The sequence below is a fragment of the Ascaphus truei genome, unplaced genomic scaffold (assembly GCF_040206685.1).
Source record: "Ascaphus truei isolate aAscTru1 unplaced genomic scaffold, aAscTru1.hap1 HAP1_SCAFFOLD_576, whole genome shotgun sequence".
Classification (NCBI taxonomy): domain Eukaryota; kingdom Metazoa; phylum Chordata; class Amphibia; order Anura; family Ascaphidae; genus Ascaphus; species Ascaphus truei.
The window spans coordinates 141,747-166,074 of NW_027456908.1; the positions used below are offsets into that span (position 1 = coordinate 141,747).

Below are 24,328 nucleotides of genomic sequence, written 5' to 3' on the forward strand. Positions count from 1 at the left end.
ATAACTCTGTTCCCAGGTCATTCTTGAAAATGAGAGGTAACTCTCACTGTATTACTTCCTGGTAAACATTTTATAAATAAATAATCTAGTTTTTGTTAAACGAGTATAAATGGCTATTGGATTTCAGAGCGCCCTCCTGGATGCTACAAATGTGGGCGCAATGGTGTCTCACCAGTACACATATAGCAAATAGAAACAAACAAACAAACACAGAGTTTACAGCAGGTACAACCAAGGAATCCTTTCAGATAAAGGGATTCATCAACTGTAATACTCAATATGTGGTATATCTCCTGACATGCACATGCGGCCTACACTATGTAGGCCATACGAAACGAACAATGTGCAAAAAGTTTTTAGAACATCGGCGCACTAATGTCAAGGGATTCGTAGTCCTTTCAGTAGCTATCAGGAAGGTGATAAACCGAATCAAGGAATTTTCTGATAACGGGATATCAAGGGCTCAGGAGCACTATAGTCAGAGATGTACAGCGGTTCCTATGTAAATCTGAAGGGTCATTTAAAATGCATGCCCATTAAGTAATAGGTATTGCAAGCTTACAAAAACTGTTGAATACAGGGACACCGATATAATCTAATAAAATTAAAATTAGAATTTGAGATTGTATTATGCTTAATGAACCATTTATTGAACAAAACAGCCAGCAAATATACGAGTGCACAGAGATATCTTCATAAGATCCCCTAATATTCTCTAAGTAGGTGGAGCATTATGAACTTTTCCCACTTTTGTTATATGAAGGGGTGATTAGATTTTCTAGGCCCAAAGCCTGGAACAGGTTGAAATGCCACTTACACGAATAGCTTTGGGCAAACCTCAATGAATGAAAAGTGTTATGATATTGCCTAGATTGAATAGGATGCCTACCGAGCAGACATTATGTATTAACATTGTTTCCCATTTTGATTTTATCATTTTATTATTGTTAGAACTTTAATAAAAATTATTTTAACTTTAGTTCCTATATGGATTTCACTAGCACTATAAGTGCTATAATGAAAACACTTGGGTGAAAAAAAGAAAAATACTTTTAACCATTAAGTTTTTTTCTCATTATGGCTTTTTAAAAATATATTCATACCCATAATTACTTGCACTTTTATGTTTATTATTATTCATGTATGTTTAATAAATGGGCATCAAAGTGTCAAGGACCAAATAATACCTCTCTTAAAATGTTATTGTTGAGTTTTCCCTAGCTGAGGATGTTTGAGCTCATTCATATGTATTTTTATTCATGTCAATTTTATGCCATTATTTATTTTATTATATTTATTTAAAAAATCTTTTACCCAAGGAGCTGACAGTCAACCCATTTCACATGCTGGGAGGAGGTAAACTTAGGTCATATAGTGTTATACCACTGAATTTATTTGCACCAATCACCATCTATAGACATTGCACTCCCAGTGTATAAATTGGGGGCTGTTCCCCATCTGGGGTATCTCAGATGAAGTCACCTAGTGGCGAAATGCATTACGAGTTAGTGTTGGAGCATTTGCCACCAGCTAGCATGAGCTAGAACCCGTTGCCTTAGCTGCAGCACTCCTAGGCTGTGCAGAGGCATCCTGTATGATCACAGAGCTTTGTCAGCTGTTTGGAGACCAGCTACTGCGGGCCCAGGGAATCCCTTTCCTGATACAGGAAGTAGTCATATGTTTTTAAACGTATTGGGAGGGAGTGGGGGCTTCTATATATGTCTTGGGGCTTTTTTATATGAATTGGAGGGGTTTTATGTGCATTGGGGAGGTGGGTGGTTGTGTGAATTTGGGGGTTACAGATTTTTTTGTATGTATTTGGGGGTGGGAATTTTTTTGCATTGGGGTGGTTTTTTTTGGCATATATTTTGTGGGTGGAATTATGTGAGGGAGAGGGAATTGAGTCAGAGTGTTGTAATTGATGGAAGGGTGAGAGGAGAGAGAGTGAGGAAAAGAGGGAGTAGGGGTAAGAAATACATGTGAGGGGGGGCAGGTTTAGAGGGAGAGTTGGGTAATTGATGGCGGGGGGAAAGTGAGAGGTGAGACAGAGGGAAGAAAAATACATGGGAAAAGGGAGGGAAATAGAGGGGGCCTACAAAGTGTAAAATGGGGGGGTTTGCGAGGTGTGAAATAGGCCTTGCAACACTACCATTTGAGTAAAAGTTGTGCCCTAAAAAAAATGTCATGGTAGGTGTGCTATGGGGTAGGGAGGGGGGCCTGATCCTTGCATTTGTCCTGGGCCCCAAGATTTCTGCTGGCGGCCCTACTGACAAGGGATTCCTCAAATTGGGCCCAGCAGAAGCTACTTCCCAAGCAAGCAATTGCCTTTTTATATTATTTGTTCTGCTTTTTACTATTACCAGTATTTATATGTAACATCGCCAAAAGAAGGGTCGTGCGGTCACTGCTGTATTTCATCTCCTGTCTGCACCGCTGATAAGAGGGATAGAGGAATTTGTGAGGGCGGACCCTCGCTCTTGCAGAGGGGAGGGGTTTGATGTCTGTCTGTGTGTGTGTGTGTGTGAGAGGGAGAGAGAGTGTGTGTGTGTAAGAGGGAGAGTGTGTGTGTGTGTGTGTGTGTGTGTGTGTGTGTGTGTGTGTGTGTGTGTGTGTGTGTGTGTGTGTGTGTGTGTGTGTGTGTGTGTGTGTGTGTGTGTGTGTGTGTGTGTGTGTGTGTGTGTGTGTGTGTGTAAGTGTGAGAATGTCACCCACCCTGTCTCCCTCTGTCTCACTTTCTGTCACCCCCTGTCTCACTTTCTGTCACCCTCTGTCTCACTTTCTGTCACCCTCTGTTTCCCCCTGTCACCCTCTGTCTCACCCTGTCACCCTCTGTCTCACCCTGTCACCCTGTGTCACACCATGTCACCCATTTTCTCCCTGTCAACCTCTGTATCTCTCGGTATCACCCTGTCATTCTCTGTCTCACCCTGTCACCCTCTGCCTCACCCTGTCACCCTCTGCCTCACCCTATCTCACACGCTCTCTGTGTCTCACACACTCTCTGTGTCTCACACACTCTCTGTGTCTCACACACTCTCTGTGTCACACACACACGCACACTCTCTCTGTGTCACACACACACTCTTAACAAGGACTAATTGTAGTATAATGTAATACAATAAATAAACATGTCAAAAACAAATGTTGTTCTTACTAGGAATTTATTCAATTTTTTTTAAAGCGGGCCTGGGGCGGGGCTAGGTGATGAGTAGATTTTTTTGTTCAGCGAGTAGATTTTTGGGTGATTTGTCAACCACAAAATATATATATATGTAAGGGGGCCACTCCCGGTTTCCCTGATGTTCCTTTGCCCCTTGCCTTACCCCTGTGGCAGTGGGGGAAGGGGATGGCGACTTTTCCCAGTTGGCGCCGCTATCTGTGACGGTGCCGTCGGGGGCCCTGATGCTCGAGCATGCGCAGATAGCCACAGCGGCCATGTTGTGTTTGGCGCGAGGTTCGCGCAATACGCAGAGGTTGGCAAGGGTAGTGGTGGCCATTACAAGTGTACAGGAGATCTGGTAGGTTGCGCAGGTGCAGTTATGTGTAGCGGTGGCCACTACAGCTTTGCACAGGTGCAGTAGAGACCGCGCACACAGTCCCCATAGGAAAGAGGTTCGGAGTGGACTACATCCCCCAGCAGCCTCTGGTGAATGCCCTATGTTCCCTGTCACCTGCAGCCAACCAGCCACTGAGACTTGCAGATTCTCTGCAGCAGGGAATTTGATACATTGTTTCGTGCAGTCAGGAAGCAGACTGGGAAGCACATGAGTGAGTGAGACTTAGGGGACAGAGGGGGAAAGAAGGTGGGCAGAGAGCTGCGAGATTCTGCCCTAGGCCAGAAATCCCCAGGCTAGAGTTGAGGCCCTGACTTCCCACTAGTGAGGGTGGGTGGTCACAGGGACAGGCCCTAGTACAGGAACCTGTCACTTCTTATTGGGACTCACACTGGTACTGTCATTTAGCGCATGAATATTTATTTTGTTCTAACAAAATTAACACAGTATAGGAAAATATGCATTTGTCAGAGGGAAAGGCCAATAATCTGGAGTCAGGTCACCCTAATGTATATTAAAAATAAACACAGGCCTGTCTGATACTCCCTGATATTATAAAGTAAAGAGGCCACTCTATAATAAATATTTACACAGGCCTTTTTAAGTCTGTCCCTAATAATCTGTAATCAGGAGGTCATTATAAGTGTTAAACAGTAGTGGTACTGTGATATTAAAGTGACAATCCCATACAAGTTTAATTCAGCCCAAATCTACACAATAATGTTAATAAAAGCATTGTAAAAATCACATGACCATAAGTATACTGGCTTAGTTCATGGCTGTGTTATTACATCATTACATGTGTAATTAAATCCGTGACATTCTCAGGCTCCCCCCTTCTGTGACAATCATGCAGCCGGGCCGTTACATTGCAACACACTAATCCCGCCCCTAGTGACATCACGTGATCAGTAACCAGTCAGAGAAGCTAGCAGGCAAAGAACTACATTTCCCACAATGCACCTCGTGGAGTGTGGCTAGCAGCTACGCCTTCTCTCACTAGTTTGTCTCCTGCTAGCTTCCGTACACAGCGTCTTGTTAGAGTGGGGCGTGGACATGTGTAAACTTCAATGGTGGGAAAATGAGACAGTTTTAGCTGCTAGCTGAGCAGTGGTACAGCGCTCTGTAGAAGGCGCTCTCAGTCGGGTGAGTGATTTTTCAATGTGTGTGTTTATTTCATTTCTCATTTTACTTTCACTTTAAGTACTGCATGCTTACTTTTTTCTTTGGGCATTTAGGGAGTTAAGTGCTCTGTGAGACGATTCCTCCATTGAAGGAGGCGCTATGAGGCCAACCTATCACAGCTACTGTACCATCTTCAGTTGCTTTCAGTATACTGATTAATCCACGGCACAGAATATGCAACTTCAAATACATCTATCAACTGTCTTTATGTTAAGCCCCCGGACAAAGCAGGCGGTGAAACAAGCAAGTCAGGGCTTGTCTGTCTCATCTAGGATGTGGTGGTGATCTCAGCTGTTTCTCCTTCGCTCCGCTGAATCTTACAGTCTGTGCTCCAAGCAACCCTGGGAGCATGTGCTGAGACTCACTCTCCCTGTACCTACGAGCAGTTAAGCTGGTGATATCTGCTATCACTCTGCTGGACACTTTGCTGTACACTCAGGACTGGTCTAAGTACTTGTGCTACCTATTTTGGCTTGTTAGTTATATCTGCCAATTTTTTGCTCATCTGTGTGTGTCATATCTATAGGCTTGGATCATATTACTAACTTATATAATTAACTTATTAATTTCCTTGCTTGTTAGTTACATACTAGTTTCATACAAGCACTTCACACAGGGGTCTTCAACTTAGGTAGTACTTGACCGGCCGGTCTGAGTGTTCTGATGCAAGTATTTCTTGCCTCTACACTTTATTTACACACTTTGTACTTATTACTGCAGTGTAGCATTTTTCCCCACACCTTAAGGTTCAGTTTATAACAGCTTTGTAGGTCACCACTGCTCCTCATTTTAACCATTTATGTGTATGTGATTAATAAACCTTTTTTGATACAATTTGTGTATGTTAGAGTGCTATTCAGGGGATTCTTTTTTTCTGTGTTAGTTTTCATATATATGTGTGTGTGTGTGTGTGTGTGTGTGTTTATATTTATATGCATGTATATATGCGTGTATATATGTATGTATATAATTATATGTATATATTTATATGTATATTTATATGTATTTTTTTATATATATATATATATATATATATATATATATTGTGTGTGTGTATATATGTATATATTTATGTGTGTGTGTGACCTTGGGCAAGTCACTTCATATCCTCTGTGCCTCAGGCACCAATGTCATAGATTGTAAGCTCTATGGGGCAGGGACTTGTGTCTGCAAAATGTCTCTGTAAAGCGCTACGTAAAACTAGCAGCGCTATAAAAGAACATGCTGTTATTATTATTATTATTATTATTATATATATAAATGTGTATGTATTTATTTATATAGCACTATTAATGTACATAGTGTTTCACAGTAGTAATACATGTGACAATCCTATAAATGACAAATACAAATATCAGGTCATGGGAATAAGTGATTTGGACATAAAAGTAACATTTCGGAAGTGTGGACAACTAATACATCTTGTAGATTGCCTTTACAGTGTGATGTCATTGATTCAGTAGATTGTGTGCAGACCAGGACTGCAGTACAGTGTCACTCACATGGATGACTTGCGTGGTAGAAGCTCAAGAACAAGGATGTCAAACTCCAGTCCTCGAGGGCAGCAAACAGGTCAGGTTTTCAGGATATCCCTACTGAAAACCTGGCCTGTTTGGAACCCTCGAGGACTGGAGTTTGACATGCATGCTCTAGAAAGAGCACAGCTGTGGGTGGGAGGTGGATTTGCTTTGCATCAAATGGTTTGGAGCAAGGTTTATTGTATGTATTATCATAATAACAATGCAATGTTTAACTTTTATTTCAGGAGGGATGACTGCAGAACAGAAGTGAATATTGAAGCCATGTGTTCCTTTTCTTGCAAAAGAGAAAATTTGAAGGACAGTTGAAGAGAAGGAAAATTACTACACAGAGACAGATAAGCAATGTGTATATTTCTCATTTACCATTTAGTATTTGTCGTTTTATTGACTCCACACAATCCGGCTGCTATGGGTTTCACATTGAACATTTTCATCTCTACTCTACCCCTTCATGTGATCTGAACCATGCAAGTTTTCATTGATTCAATACATCATGAGTAGAGTGTGGCTACAGTATGAAGTAAAGACCCATGGACCACATCTACTACCATTCATAACAAGAACATGTGCAGAAGCGCACAGCTGCAGTTCTATGTGATTGTTATGAAAGCTGAGGTGGTTCAATTCTATGAATCTGGAGTGGGATGGATCCTGTTTGCATCACATGGTTTCATCTAGGCCAGTAGATTATATAACTCTCAGTACAGGTTACACATGGCATCAGTATTAGTGATGTAAAGAGGAGGAAAGCTTCAATGTGGAGAACAAAGCCAAGTAATGTTGAAGTTACTCCTTTTACCATTTACTTGGTCAGTCTGTACGGTCTACTCCCCACACAGCTGCTAAGGGTCTTCCATTTTAAATACTTTCACCTCCTATTCTGCACTGCTTTGCTGCCCATTATTTAGAGATGCGTTCCAGTCATGTTTACCACTCTGAATCTCTCTGCAGTCATTGATTCAGCACATCATGGGTAGAGCATGGCTACAGATACAGCAAGCTTTTATTATTTTACTGACTGATCATCCATAATATTGCATTAAAACATAGAATATCACTTAATTTACAAAAGATTCAGTGATGCTGATAATGCAGAATCTCAACATTTCCCATCATAATGCCATAATGCACCAGAGGAAGAAATAATCCTTGCTATATCTGTACATTGTGTGACGTATTACCTCCATGACCATTGAGAGCAAGTACATCTTCTGTATAGAGCGGCTGTGTTATGATGTAGTTATTGATCATCATTGACATAATCACAAGAATCTTATGCAAAGGGAAATTGTCCGCAGCGAAGTGAGATTTCAGCCCCCAAACGTCTGTAATATTAATGCAATGTCTTACTTTTGTTGCAGTGAACACTGAAGAGACGGATCTACTACAACACTGCACAGGACGAGCATACACTACAAGCAGCAAAATGATCTTGCAGTTGACAGTATGTTGTTCTGGTAATGTGCACAATTATTATTTATGGGCTACACACCACAGTGCTGGACATATTCTGTTAACTTCAACTCTACCCCTAACATGGAGATGTCTTCCTGGTGTTACTGATTCAGTACATCATATGCACAGTGTGGTTATTATATGATGGATTGATTTAATGAACCCACCAACGACTGATGACATCTGCATCATCTTCTGTAAAGTGCTGCTACAGCATGATATTATCAGCATTTGGTGCGGTATAATCAGAGGTATCTATGTGCTTTTGTGCCTGGTTTAAGTCCTCCAGCTTAACGCCCCTACACCTCCCACTACACAGGCATACTTACTTATGCATACACTGACATCTGGTATACCTACACACACCCCAGGGCCACTTCCTTCCCCTGATGTCAGGGAGAGGATGGGCATGCAGAGTGCAGTAAGTCTCCACGTTACTCTGGCCAACAGTCTTGGCCTACCTCCAGCATCTGTCACCCACAACATCTGTTCCCTCCTTGTAATGTGCTGAACTATCTCACCTGGGTCAGTGCTATAGCTGATCACAGTGCCCGATCATGATGTCACTGTGACAGGCAGCAGTGCAGATTGACCGGTCAATCAATGCAGTGCCGCAACATATGCACCAAATGAGATTTCCGTGCCCCCAGTCGGGTTACTCCCTGGGCAGCGACCCTGCTCACCCCCTCCCCTAGTTCCACCTCTGATCACAATTATCTCTCTTGGAGAGTGTAGCAAATTGGAGTTGGGGGAATCTCCCCTCTGCCATGCATGATCACAATCTGGGCACAGGACCCAAATAGTGGGCAATGTGGCACTTCTTACAGTAGAGAATAAGTAACTATATTCTTTAATTGTGTATTAAGGACCTTATTTGCATTAAAATTCAGTCCCCATGGGACCAAGACTTTCTGGCTTACTGAACAAAGTGGAATTGTTTCGTAGAGGGTGGAGAATTGTATTTTATCTGAAATTACCCCCTCTGCACAAAATACAAACAATTATACACATACACGTACCTTGTGGAAGTTGTTGCCCTCTATCTTCCTGTGGTCTCTCCCTGTTTCTCACCATGCCTCCTCCCATTTCCTTGCACCTCTGCGTCTCCACACATATCCCTATACTCAGAGCCGGCACTGGTCAGTGACATGGGATGCCCAAATATGAGCATATCCATATATGGGCATCCATGCCACTGACCGGAGCCCGCTCTGTTGCGGATATGGAGAGAGACTGGGAGATTTACATCCCCTTATAATTCATATGGTGCATAGAACTGGCACGTATTGTTTTACCGGTACTGTGTACCTTCCTACTTTCACACTGGTACAGTATGTGCTGCAGTGGGACTGAGAGGGATATACATAGTCATTGTTGGGGGAATTCAATCCATTTTGAAAATAGTAATGCAATGTTTTTTACTTTTTTTTGCAGTAATGAAGAATGAAAAAGTTCTGTTAAAATTGAATTGGAGGTGAACTGGATTCATCATCAACTCTGCACCAGTGTGAATTGATGTTCTTTAATGTTCTGATAAGGTACATGCAACATCTCTTCCTCAACCCCTACACCACTCTCTGCCTCTTGCCTCTCTCTCTCCACCTCCCTGCTAAGCGTATTAACCCATCTAATGTAATCCACATTCCATGTCTCACTTTACTCTTCACTTCTCACGTGCCCTCTGGAATGTCTGCTCTCTGACTAACAAGGTCTATTTGTACATGACCTCTTCTGCTCTCATCATCCACCACCTCGCATTCCCCTCACCCCTGTCCTACTCGATACCTCAGCTTAATTGAACTCTCTCCTCTGACATCTACCCTTATCTCTAACCTCTCCTCACTTTCTGCTTAAACTAACTATCTTGTTAACTTTTACAATGCTATCATCTCCTCCTCCTCCCTCCTCCTCCCTCCTCCATCATATATATGCCCCTTCTAGGCTCTGACACACTCATCCCTCTAAGGCCATGATTATCATGGGCACATCCTTGGTCGTCCACAGTGCGTGCGAGCGATGCAGAGCCGCCTCGGACATCAGTGCAGGGATTGCTGCATACCCCCAGCATCTGTCACCCACAAACAATACACACACTAATACTCCCCACAATACACACTATAATACCTCCTCAATACTAATCTCCCCAATAATATTATAGCTCCAAACACAATATACACAACACCCTTACACAAGATACACAATCAAGTACTCTCCTCTGCACCTCTACACACAATATAATATTCCCACACACACAATATACACACTACCCTCCTACCCCCATAAAATACAACCAATAATACACACACACTTTGTGGATATTGGGACCAGCTCCCGGCATGCACCAGTGAAAGAGAGAGGCCCGCAGAAGCTCGGAAGAACTCCCTCTCTCCATCCGTGCCTCCCTCCATTTCCCATCTTCTCCCTGTCTCTCTCCCTCCCTTTCCTTGCATCTCCCTGCGTCTTTACGTATACCCAGTCAGTGACGGCTCTGGTCACGTGATGCCTTAATATGGGCTTATCCATATATGTTCATCCACGTCACTAATGTGATGCCCGCACTGTTGCGGAGCTGGTACTTACGACGGGCACTTATTGTTTTATCAGTACTGCGTACCTGACTCTACCGGCCTACTTTCAACACTAGTACAATATGTGCTTCACTACGAGTGAGTGGGGAATATTGGCATCACACAGTCACTGTTGAATATGCCATTCAATTGATTTTGAAAATAGTAATGCAATGTTGTGTTGTTTTGTTTGCTTTTTGCAGTAATGAGGAATGGAAAAGTTATATTAAAATTAAATTGGAGGGGAACGGATTCAGCATTTCATCATGAACTCTGCACTTGTGAGAATTTACCTTCTTCAATGCCCTGACAGGTACACACAACTTTAAGACTATAATCTGCTGTGCAAGCTTTTGTGCTATACCTCCCCCTCAGGTTTAGATTTATACATTTGCTCCCTCAATTCATTTCCCTACCTTTGCATGTGTCTACACACTGCACCATTTGTACAGACCTCTATTGCAGCTATTTCTGCACTGCTCAATGAAAAGCACTCCTGTACATCCTATTCTCTGCCCCCTCTTTCTCTGCCCCCTCTTTCTCTGCGCCCCCTCTTTCTGCACCCCCTCTCTCTGCGCCTATCTGTCTCATTCTCTCTACGTCACTCTCTCTCTACATAGAGCTATCTCTGTCTCTCTCTACACCTATCTCTGTGTCTCCTTCTATGTTTGCTGATGTGTGGGATATCTCTTATAATCTTGAACCTGCTCATATACACATCGGGTCTCCCTGCCTCTGCCTCCCTGCTAAGAGTGTTAACCTATCTAATGTAATCCACATTCCTTTCCTTACTTTTCTCTCCCCTTCTCCTATGCCCTCTGGAATGTCCTTTCTCTTACTAACAAGGCTCTAGTTGTACATGACCTCTTCTGCTCTCATCATTCACAATCAGTCATTCCCCTCACCCCATCTTACCTGTCCCACTGATTTTCCTCTGCTTAATTAAACTCTCCTCTGACATCTACTCTAACCTCTCTGCTCTCTCTCTCTTTCCACTTAAACTAACTCTTACAATGCTATTAAATTATTAACTCTTACAATGCTATCCTCCTATCTATATGCCCCTTCTAGGCTCTGACACACTCGTCCCTCTAACCCACACCCTTGGCTAAATTCCCAAACATGTTCATCACACTTCCACTCGCTGTTCTTAATGCCTATGAAGGAAATCTCACACTTGATGTTTGATTTTTCTACAGTAAAAATGTCTCCAGTCCTGTATAAAGCTGCTCTCTGGAGCCAAACCACACTACTTTTTTTTCCACATTCATCAACACTCAAATTTAATTTACGCTGTCTTTTTTTCCCTGTATTTGACTCCCTCCACTAACCTTCTCCTCACACTTGCCATCCTTCCTTCACTTCTCCTCAAGCATTTGACTACTTCAGAGGCAAGGTGGATGCCACCCACAAGGAGATTCCTTCTGTCCCTTCCTCCTTCTCTCCTTCTACCTAATTCTCCTTCTGCATTTGACTCCTTTTCTTCTCTTACAGAGCTGGAAGCTAATAATTTTCTCTTCTCCCTCTACCACATGCCCTCTAGATCGTATCCCCTCACACCTTACTGCATCTCTTAGTCCCCACTCTCACCCACATCTTCAATTCCTCCCTATTCTCTGGCTCTTTACCCTCTTACTTTAAGCCTGTAGTGGTCACCCTTTTCTCAGAAACAACCTACACCCTATGTGCCTTACTAACTACCGCCCTGTATCCCTCCTGCTGTTTGTCTCCTAATTGCTAGAATGTCAACATTCTTAAATCACATGCCCTCCTGGATCCTTTACAACCTGCCTTTCGTACAGCTCGTTCTACAGACTGTGCTTAAAGCAAATTCCCAAGGTCACTTTTCCCTACTAATCCTACTTGATCTATCTGCTGCGTTTGATGCTCTCAATCACTCTCCTCCTTCATATTCTAAACTCTCTCTTGGTATCCGTAACACAGTTCTATCCTGGTTTTCATCATAACTTTCCTGTCACACATTCTCCATCTCTGTTGCTAACATGTCTTCGTCTTCTATTGATCTGTCTGTGGGTATACATCAGGGCTCTGTTCTGAGATCTCTCTTTCTCTCTACATACTATCATTTGGTGACCTCATCAACTCTTTTGGCCTTAGATACAGTATAATCTCTATGCAGATGATACACACACAAAAATATCCACCCCTGCTCTCACTCCTGCAATCCAGTCCCTACTCTTGGGTTGCCTCCTGGCTATATGCTCATGGATGGCACTCCACTGCCTTAAACTTAATGTCTAAAACTGGGCTCATATTATCCCCTTTCTCCATCACAGTAAACAGTACTACCATCTATCTTGTCATCAAACATGTTGCCTAGGAGTAACATTTGGCTCTTCAATTCCATCTCCATTCACATGCATGGCCATGGGTAAAGTTTGGATCCTCTTTCTCTGTAATATTACCAAGATCTTCCCTTTCCCCTCTCAACCTACTTCTAAAACTCCAATGTATACTGTTATCCTATGGGTTATTTTAAAATACTATTAACAGGCCTCCCTGATTCACAACTTTCTCCTATGCAAAACTCTGCTGCTTGAATAATCTCACTTTCTCCCACAACAGTCTCTGTTCATCTCCTTAAATCCCTGTCCTGGCATCCCATCAAGTTTTTGTATCACCTACAAAGTTCTCCTCCTTACCAATCTTAAAATTCACGACTTAAATCAAGAATTTCAAAAACTTTGACTCGTGGCTACTGTCCCACACCCACAGTCACTGCTAACAACTATTGTTCCCAAGAAGTGCTTTCTACTAAAAGTACCCACCATTAAGGACAAGCAGTGTTATCTACTGCACTTCTTCCCCCAACTGCTGCCTCTCTTTAAGTCTTCTAACATTTCTCTTAGATTGTAAAGTTCCCAGGGCAAGGATTTACTTTCCTATTGTCTGTTTTAATTTGTCGCACTTATTTTTTATTTATTTTTTTCCCCTCTCCCCTAATGATATACATATAGGTTTTCCTGTCATTTGCATGACAGAGTTATTATGGATAACTATTGCATCATGTAGACTGCCTTTTCAGGGTGATGTAATTGATTCAGTACTTTGTGTGCAGACTGTGACTGCAGTACAGTGTCACGAACATTAATGACTTGTGTGGTAGAAGCTCTAGAAGGAACACAGCTGTGGGAGGGAGGTGGATTTACTTTGGATCACGTAGTTTGGCGCAAGGTTAATTGTATGTATGATCATAACCATGCAATGCTTAACTTTTATTTCAGGAGGGAAGAACAGTGAATATTGAAGCCATGTGTTTCTTTTCTGGCAGAAGAGAAATTTTGAAGGACAGTTGAAGAGGAGGAAAATGACTACACAGAGACAGATAAGCAATGTGTATATTTCTCATTTAGTATTTGTCGTTTTATTGACTCCACACAATCCAGCTGCTAAGGGTTTCGCATTGGACATATTCACCTCTACTCTACCCTTCCTGTGATCTGTACCATGCAGGTTTTTGTTGATTCAATACATCATGAGTAGAGTGTGGCTGCTGTATGAAGTTTTGACCCAAGGACCACATCTACTACCATTCATAACAAGAACATGTGCAGTAGCGCACTGCTGCAGTTCTATGTGATTGTTATGAAAGGTTGAGGTGGTTCAATTCTATGAATCGAGTGGGATGGAACCTGTTTGCATCATATGGTTTCATCTAGGCCAGTAGATTATATAACTCTCAGTACAGGTTACACATGGCATCAGTATTAGTGATTTAAAGAGGAGGAAAGCTTCAATGTGGAGAACAAAGCCAAGTAATGTTGAAGTTACTCCTTTTACCATTTACTTGGTCAGTCTGTACTGTCTACTCCCCACACAGCTGCTAAGGGTCTTCCATTTTAAATACTTTCACCTCCTATTCTGCACTGCTTTGCTGCCCATTATTCAGAGATGCGTTCCAGTCATGTTTACCACTCTGAATCTCTCTGCAGTCATTGATTCAGCACATCATGGGTAGAGCATGGCTACAGATACAGCAAGCTATTATTATTTTACCGGCTGATCATCCATAATATTGCATTAAAACATAGAATATCACTTAATTTCCAAAAGATTCAGTGATGCTGATAATGCAGAATCTCACAACATTTCCCATCATAATGCCATAATGCACCAGAGGAAGAAATAATCCTTGCTATATCTGTACATTGTGTGACGTATTACCTCCATGACCATTGATAGCAAGTACATCTTCTGTATAGAGCGGCTGTGTTATGATGTAGTTATTGATCATCATTGACATAATCACAAGAATCTTATGCAAAGGGAAATTGTCCGCAGCGAAGTGAGATTTCAGCCCCCAAACGTCTGTAATATTAATGCAATGTCTTACTTTTGTTGCAGTGAACACTGAAGAGATGGATCTACTACAACACTGCACAGGACGAGCATACACTACAAGCAGCAAAATGATCTTGCAGTTGACAGTATGTTGTTCTGGTAATGTGCACAATTATTATTTATGGGCTACACACCACAGTGCTGGACATATTCTGTTAACTTCAACTCTACCCCTAACATGGAGATGTCTTCCTGGTGTTACTGATTCAGTACATCATATGCACAATGTGGCTATGATATGATGGATTGATTTAATGAACCCACCAACAACTGATGACATCTGCATCATCTTCTGTAAAGTGCAGCTACAGCATGATATTATCAGCATTTGGTGCGGTATAATCAGAGGTATCTATGTGCTTTTGTGCCTGGTTTAAGTCCTCCAGATTAACGCCCCTACACCTCCCACTACACAGGCATACTTACTTATGCATACACTGTCATCTGGCATACTTACACACACCCCAGGGCCACTTCCTTCCCCTGATGTCAGGGAGAGGATGGGCATGCAGAGTGCAGTAAGTCTCCACATTACTCTGGCCAACAGTCTTGGCCTACCCCCAGCATCTGTCACCCACAACATCTGTTCCCTCCTTGTAAAGTGCTGAACTATCTCACCTGGGTCAGTGCTATAGCTGATCACAGAGCCCGATCATGATGTCACTGTGACAGGCAGCAGTGCAGATTGACCGGTCAATCAATGCAGTGCCGCAACATATGCACTAAATGAGATTTCCGTGCCCCCAGTCAGGTTACTCCCTGGGCAGCGACCCTGCTCATCCACTCCCCTAGTTCCACCTCTGATCACAATTATCTCTCTTGGAGAGTGTAGCAAATTGGAGTTGGGGGAATCTCACCTCTGCCATGCATGGTCACAATCTGGGCACAGGACCCAAATAGTGGGCAATGTGGCACTTCTTACAGTAGAGAATAAGTAACTATATTCTTTACTTGTGTATTAAGGACCTTATTTGCATTAAATTCAGTCCACATGGGACCAAGACTTTCTGGCTTACTGAACAAAGTGGAATTGTTTCGTAGAGGGTGGAGAATTGTATTTTATCTGAAATTACCCCCTCTGCACAAAATACAAACAATTATACCCATACAAGTACCTTGTGGAAGTTGTTGCCCTCTATCTTCCTGTGGTCTCTCCCTGTTTCTCACCGTGCCTCCTCCCATTTCCTTGCACCTCTGCGTCTCCGCATATATCCCTATACTCAGAGCCGGCTCCGGTCAGTGACATGGGATGCCCAAATATGAGCATACCCATATATGGGCATCCATGCCACTGACCGGAGCCCGCTCTGTTGCGGATATGGAGAGAGACTGGGAGATTTACATCCCCTTATAATTCATATGGTGCATAGTACCGGCACGTATTGTTTTACCGGTACTGTGTACCTTCCTACTTTCACACTGGTACAGTATATGCTGCAGTGGGACTGAGAGGGATATATTGGTAACACATAGTCATTGTTGGGGGAACTCAATCCATTTTGAAAATAGTAATGCAATGTTTTTTACTTTTCTTTTTTTTCAGTAATGAAGAATGAAAAATTTCTGTTAAAATTGAATTGGAGGTGAACTGGATTCATCATCAACTCTGCACCAGTGTGAATTGATGTTCTTTAATGTTCTGATAAGGTACATGCAACATCTCTTCCTCAACCCCTGCACCACTCTCTGCCTCTTGCCTCTCTCTCTCCACCTCCCTGCTAAGCGTATTAACCCATCTAATGTAATCCACATTCCATGTCTCACTTTACTCTTCACTTCTCACGTGCCCTCTGGAATGTCTGCTCTCTGACTAACAAGGTCTATTTGTACATGACCTCTTCTGCTCTCATCATCCACCACCTCTCATTCCCCTCACCCCTGTCCTACTCGATACCTCAGCTTAATTGAACTCTCTCCTCTGACATCTACCCTTATCTCTAACCTCTCCTCACTTTCTGCTTAAACTAACTATCTTGTTAACTTTTACAATGCTATCATCTCCTCCTCCTCCCTCCTCCTCCTCCCTCCTCCTCCTCCCTCCTCCATCATATATATGCCCCTTCTAGGCTCTGACACACTCATCCCTCTAAGGCCATGATTATCATGGGCACATGCTTGGTCGTCCACAGTGTGTGCGAGCGATGCAGAGCCGCCTCGGACCTCAGTGCAGGGATTGCTGCATACCCCCAGCATCTGTCACCCACAAACAATACACACACTAATACTCCCCACAATACACACTATAATACCTCCTCAATACTAATCTCCCCAATAATATTATAGCTCCAAACACAATATACACAACACCCTTACACAAGATACACAATCTAGTACTCTCCTCTGCACCTCTACACACAATATAATACTCCCACACACACAATATACACACTACCCTCCTACCCCCATAAAATACAACCAATAATACACACATACTTTGTGGATGTTGGGACCAGCTCCCGGCATGCACCAGTGAAAGAGAGAGGCCCGCAGAAGCTCGGAAGAACGCCCTCTCTCCATCCGTGCCTTCCTCCGTTTCACATCTTCTCCCTGTCTCTCTCCCTCCCTTTCCTTGCATCTCCCTGCGTCTTTACGTATACCCAGTCAGTGACGGCTCTGGTCACGTGATGCCTTAATATGGGCTTATCCATATATGTTCATCCACGTCACTAATGTGATGCCCGCACTGTTGCGGAGCTGGTACTTACGACGGGCACTTATTGTTTTATCAGTACTGCGTACCTGACTCTACCGGCCTACTTTCAACACTAGTACAATATGTGCTTCACTACGAGTGAGTGGGGAATATTGGCATCACACAGTCACTGTTGAATATGCCATTCAATCCATTTTGAAAATAGTAATGCAATGTGGTTTTGTTTTGTTTGCTTTTTGCAGTAATGAGGAATGGAAAAGTTATATTAAAATTAAATTGGAGGGGAACGGATTCAGCATTTCATCATGAACTCTGCACTTGTGAGAATTTACCTTCTTCAATGCCCTGACAGGTACACACAACTTTAAGACTATAATCTGCTGTGCAAGCTTTCGTGCTATACCTCCCCCTCAGGTTTTGATTTATACATTTGCTCCCTCAATTCATGTCCTCTAATATTTGAAAGCTCTCTCCTAGCATTTTCTCTTTACCACAGAACGTCATCCCAATGTAACCTCTCTCTTGTTCTTTCTGCTTGCTGTTTCCTCACTCCTCTGTTAAACTTTTCTAATTTCTCTAACTTCCACACTCCTGCTTTTATCCACATGTTCTCCTCTTTCCTTCCCCTACCTTTGCATGTGTCTACACACTGCACCATTTGTACAGACCTCTATTGCAGCTATTTCTGCACTGCTCAATGAAAAGCACTCTTTAATATCCTATTCTCTGTGCCCCCTCTCTCTGCGCCCCCTCTCTCTCTGCGCCCCCTCTTTTGGCGCCTCCTCTCTCTGCGCCCCCTCTCTCTGCGCCTATCTGTCTCATTCTCTCTACGTCCCTCTCTCTCTACATAGAGCTATCTCTGTCTCTCTCTACACCTATCTCTGTGTCTCCTTCTATGTTTGCTGATGTGTGGGATATCTCTTATAATCTTGAACCTGCTCATATACACATCGGGCCTCCCTGCCTCTGCCTCCCTGCTAAGAGTGTTAACCTATCTAATGTAATCCACATTCCTTTCCTTACTTTTCTCTTCCCTTCTCCTATGCCATCTGGAATGCCCGTTCTCTGACTAACAAGGCTCTAGTTGTACATGACCTCTTCTGCTCTCATCATTCACAATCAGTCATTCCCCTCACCCCATCTTACCTGTCCCACTGATTTTCCTCTGCTTAATTAAACTCTCCTCTGACATCTACTCTAACCTCTCTGCTCTCTCTCTCTTTCTGCTTAAACTAACAATCTTATTAACTCTTACAATGCTATCCTCCTATCTATATGCCCCCTCTAGGCTCTGACACACTTGTCCCTCTAGCCCCACACCCTTGGCTAAATTCCCAAACATGTTCATCACACTTCCACTCGCTGTTCTTAATGCCTATGAAGGAAATCACACAATTGATATTTGATTTTTCTACAGTAAAAATGTCTCCAGTCCTGTATAAAGCTTCTCTCTTGGGCCAAACCACACTACTTTTTTTTCACATTCATCAACACTCAAATTTAATTTACGCTGTCTTTTTTCCCCTGTATTTGACTCCCTCCACTAACCTTCTCCTCACACTTGCCATCCTTCCTTCACTTCTCCTCAAGCATTTGACTACTTCAGAGGCAAGGTGGATGCCACCCAAAAGGAGATTCCTTCTGTACCTTCCCCCTTCTCTCCTTCTACCTAATTCTCCTTCTGCATTTGACTCTTTTTCTTCTCTTACAGAGCTGGAAGCTAATCATCTTCTCTTCTCCCTCTACCACATGCCCTCTAGATCGTATCCCCTCACACCTTACTGCATCTTAGTCCCCACTCTCACCCACATCTTCAATTCCTCCCTATTCTCTGGCTCTTTACCCTCTTACTTTAAGCCTGTAGTGGTCACCCTTTTCTCAGAAACAACCTACACCCTATGTGCCTTACTAACTACCGCCCTGTATCCCTCCTGCTGTTTGTCTCCTAATTGCTAGAATGTCAACATTCTTAAATCACATGCCCTCCTGGATCCTTTACAACCTGCCTTTCGTACAGCTCGTTCTACAGACTGTGCTTAAAGCAAATTCCCAAGGTCACTTTTCCCTACTAATCCTACTTGATCTATCTGCTGCGTTTGATGCTCTCAATCACTCTCCTCCTTCATATTCTAAACTCTCTCTTGGTATCCGTAACACAGTTCTATCCTGGTTTTCATCATAACTTTCCTGTCACACATTCTCCATCTCTGTTGCTAACATGTCTTCGTCTTCTATTGATCTGTCTGTGGGTATACATCAGGGCTCTGTTCTGAGATCTCTCTTTCTCTCTACATACTATCATTTGGTGACCTCATCAACTCTTTGTGACAATCCTATAAATAACAAATACAAATATCAGGTCATGGGAATAAGTGATTTGGACATAAGAGTAACATTTCGGAAGTGTGGACAACTAATACATCTTGTAGATTGCCTTTACAGTGTGATGTCATTGATTCAGTAGATTGTGTGCAGACCAGGACTGTGGTACAGTGTCACTCACATGGATGACTTGCGTGGTAGAAGCTCAAGAACAAGGATGTCAAACTCCAGTCCTCGAGGGCAGCAAACAGGCCAGGTTTTCAGGATATCCCTACTGAAAACCTGGCCTGTTTGGGACCCTCGATGACTGGAGTTTGACATGCATGCTCTAGAAGGAGCACAGCTGTGGGTGGGAGGTGGATTTGCTTTGCATTAAATGGTTTGGAGCAAGGTTTATTGTATGTATTATCATAATAACAATGCAATGCTTAACTTTTATTTCAGGAGGGATGACTGCAGAACAGAAGTGAATATTGAAGCCATGTGTTCCTTTTCTTGCAAAAGAGAAAATTTGAAGGACAGTTGAAGAGAAGGAAAATTACTACACAGAGACAGATAAGCAATGTGTATATTTCTCATTTACCATTTGGTATTTGTCGTTTTATTGACTCCACACAATCCGGCTGCTACGGGTTTCACATTGAATATTTTCATCTCTACTCTACCCCTTCCTGTGATCTGAACCATGCAAGTTTTCGTTGATTCAATACATCATGAGTAGAGGGTGGCTACAGTATGAAGTAAAGACCCAAGGACCACATCTACTACCATTCATAACAAGAACATGTGCAGTAGCGCACAGCTGCAGTTCTATGTGATTGTTATGAAAGGTTGAGGTGGTTCAATTCTATGAATCTGGAGTGGGATGGAACCTGTTTGCATCATATGGTTTCATCTAGGCCAGTAGATTATATAACTCTCAGTACAGGTTACACATGGCATCAGTATTAGTGATTTAAAGAGGAGGAAAGCTTCAATGTGGAGAACAAAGCCAAGTAATGTTGAAGTTACTCCTTTTACCATTTACTTGGTCAGTCTGTACTGTCTACTCTCCACACAGCTGCTAAGGATCTTCCATTTTAAATACTTTCACCTCCTATTCTGCACTGCTTTGCTGCCCATTATTCAGAGATGCGTTCCAGTCATGTTTACCACTCTGAATCTCTCTGCAGTCATTGATTCAGCACATCATGGGTAGAGCATGGCTACAGATACAGCAAGCTATTATTATTTTACCGGCTGATCATCCATAATATTGCATTAAAACATAGAATATCACTTAATTTCCAAAAGATTCAGTGATGCTGATAATGCAGAATCTCACAACATTTCCCATCATAATGCCATAATGCACCAGTGGGAGAAATAATCCTTGCTATATCTGTACATTGTGTGACGTATTACCTCCATGACCATTGAGAGCAAGTACATCTTCTGTATAGAGCGGCTGTGTTATGATGCAGTTATTGATCATCATTGACATAATCACAAGAATCTTATGCAAAGGGAAATTGTCCGCAGCGAAGTGAGATTTCAGCCCCCAAACGTCTGTAATATTAATGCAATGTCTTACTTTTGTTGCAGTGAACACTGAAGAGACGGATCTACTACAACACTGTACAGGATGAGCATACACTACAAGCAGCAAAATGATCTTGCAGTTGACAGTATGTTGTTCTGGTAATGTGCACAATTATTATTTATGGGCTACACACCACAGTGCTGGACATATTCTGTTAACTTCAACTCTACTCCTAACATGGAGATGTCTTCCTGGTGTTACTGATTCAGTACATCATATGCACAGTGTGGTTATGATATGATGGATTGATTTAATGAACCCAACAACCAATGATGACATCTGCATCATCTTCTGTAAAGTGCAGCTACAGCATGATATTATCAGCATTTGGTGCGGTATAATCAGAGGTATCTATGTGCTTTTGTGCCTGTTTTAAGTCCTCCAGCTTAACGCCCCTACACCTCCCACTACACAGGCATACTTACTTATGCATACACTGACATCTGGCATACCTACACACACCCCAGGGCCACTTCCTTCCCCTGATGTCAGGGAGAGGATGGGCATGCAGAGTGCAGTAAGTCTCCACGTTACTCTGGCCAACAGTCTTGGCCTACCCCCAGCATCTGTCACCCACAACATCTGTTCCCTCCTTGTAAAGTGCTGAACTATCTCACCTGGGTCAGTGCTATAGCTGATCACAGAGCCCGATCATGATGTCACTGTGACAGGCAGCAGTGCAGATTGACCGGTCAATCAATGCAGTGCCGCAACATATGCACTAAATGAGATTTCCGTGCCCCCAGTCAGGTTACTCCCTGGGCAGCGACCCTGCTCATCCACTCCCCTAGTTCCACCTCTGATCACAATTATCTCTCTTGGAGAGTGTAGCAAATTGGAGTTGGGGGAATCTCACCTCTGCCATGCATGGTCACAATCTGGGCACAGGACCCAAATAGTGGGCAATGTGGCACTTCTTACAGTAGAGAATAAGTAACTATATTCTTTACTTGTGTATTAAGGACCTTATTTGCATTAAATTCAGTCCACATGGGACCAAGACTTTCTGGCTTACTGAACAAAGTGGAATTGTTTCGTAGAGGGTGGAGAATTGTATTTTATCTGAAATTACCCCCTCTGCACAAAATACAAACAATTATACCCATACAAGTACCTTGTGGAAGTTGTTGCCCTCTATCTTCCTGTGGTCTCTCCCTGTTTCTCACCGTGCCTCCTCCCATTTCCTTGCACCTCTGCGTCTCCGCATATATCCCTATACTCAGAGCCGGCTCCGGTCAGTGACATGGGATGCCCAAATATGAGCATACCCATATATGGGCATCCATGCCACTGACCGGAGCCCGCTCTGTTGCGGATATGGAGAGAGACTGGGAGATTTACATCCCCTTATAATTCATATGGTGCATAGTACCGGCACGTATTGTTTTACCGGTACTGTGTACCTTCCTACTTTCACACTGGTACAGTATATGCTGCAGTGGGACTGAGAGGGATATATTGGTAACACATAGTCATTGTTGGGGGAACTCAATCCATTTTGAAAATAGTAATGCAATGTTTTTTACTTTTCTTTTTTTTCAGTAATGAAGAATGAAAAATTTCTGTTAAAATTGAATTGGAGGTGAACTGGATTCATCATCAACTCTGCACCAGTGTGAATTGATGTTCTTTAATGTTCTGATAAGGTACATGCAACATCTCTTCCTCAACCCCTGCACCACTCTCTGCCTCTTGCCTCTCTCTCTCCACCTCCCTGCTAAGCGTATTAACCCATCTAATGTAATCCACATTCCATGTCTCACTTTACTCTTCACTTCTCACGTGCCCTCTGGAATGTCTGCTCTCTGACTAACAAGGTCTATTTGTACATGACCTCTTCTGCTCTCATCATCCACCACCTCTCATTCCCCTCACCCCTGTCCTACTCGATACCTCAGCTTAATTGAACTCTCTCCTCTGACATCTACCCTTATCTCTAACCTCTCCTCACTTTCTGCTTAAACTAACTATCTTGTTAACTTTTACAATGCTATCATCTCCTCCTCCTCCCTCCTCCTCCCTCCTCCATCATATATATGCCCCTTCTAGGCTCTGACACACTCATCCCTCTAAGGCCATGATTATCATGGGCACATCCTTGGTCGTCCACAGTGCGTGCGAGCGATGCAGAGCCGCCTCGGACATCAGTGCAGGGATTGCTGCATACCCCCAGCATCTGTCACCCACAAACAATACACACACTAATACTCCCCACAATACACACTATAATACCTCCTCAATACTAATCTCCCCAATAATATTATAGCTCCAAACACAATATACACAACACCCTTACACAAGATACACAATCAAGTACTCTCCTCTGCACCTCTACACACAATATAATATTCCCACACACACAATATACACACTACCCTCCTACCCCCATAAAATACAACCAATAATACACACACACTTTGTGGATATTGGGACCAGCTCCCGGCATGCACCAGTGAAAGAGAGAGGCCCGCAGAAGCTCGGAAGAACTCCCTCTCTCCATCCGTGCCTCCCTCCATTTCCCATCTTCTCCCTGTCTCTCTCCCTCCCTTTCCTTGCATCTCCCTGCGTCTTTACGTATACCCAGTCAGTGACGGCTCTGGTCACGTGATGCCTTAATATGGGCTTATCCATATATGTTCATCCACGTCACTAATGTGATGCCCGCACTGTTGCGGAGCTGGTACTTACGACGGGCACTTATTGTTTTATCAGTACTGCGTACCTGACTCTACCGGCCTACTTTCAACACTAGTACAATATGTGCTTCACTACGAGTGAGTGGGGAATATTGGCATCACACAGTCACTGTTGAATATGCCATTCAATTGATTTTGAAAATAGTAATGCAATGTTGTGTTGTTTTGTTTGCTTTTTGCAGTAATGAGGAATGGAAAAGTTATATTAAAATTAAATTGGAGGGGAACGGATTCAGCATTTCATCATGAACTCTGCACTTGTGAGAATTTACCTTCTTCAATGCCCTGACAGGTACACACAACTTTAAGACTATAATCTGCTGTGCAAGCTTTTGTGCTATACCTCCCCCTCAGGTTTAGATTTATACATTTGCTCCCTCAATTCATTTCCCTACCTTTGCATGTGTCTAC

General features: G+C 42.9%; 1 long non-coding RNA gene across 9 annotated transcripts in view; it reads left to right on the forward strand.

Moving 5' to 3' along the window:
• The first annotated feature begins 4,481 nt into the window (after positions 1-4,481).
• Positions 4,482-24,328, forward strand: part of LOC142485378 (uncharacterized) — a 45,932-nt gene continuing 26,085 nt past the window's right edge. For 3 of the 9 annotated variants that reach the window (XR_012798413.1, XR_012798415.1, XR_012798417.1), the window contains exons 1-13: positions 4,483-4,700; positions 6,505-6,624; positions 7,642-7,737; positions 9,170-9,273; positions 10,506-10,615; positions 13,548-13,657; positions 14,668-14,763; positions 16,208-16,311; positions 17,560-17,669; positions 20,084-20,203; positions 21,224-21,319; positions 22,764-22,867; positions 24,100-24,209. This is a non-coding gene — a long non-coding RNA (uncharacterized LOC142485378). Of the gene's footprint in view, positions 4,701-4,860; positions 5,215-6,504; positions 6,625-7,641; positions 7,738-9,169; positions 9,274-10,505; positions 10,616-13,547; positions 13,658-14,667; positions 14,764-16,207; positions 16,312-17,559; positions 17,670-20,083; positions 20,204-21,223; positions 21,320-22,763; positions 22,868-24,099; positions 24,210-24,328 lie in introns of those variants that run through there. The other 6 variants (XR_012798409.1, XR_012798414.1, XR_012798416.1 and 3 more) reach the window with 4 other exon arrangements.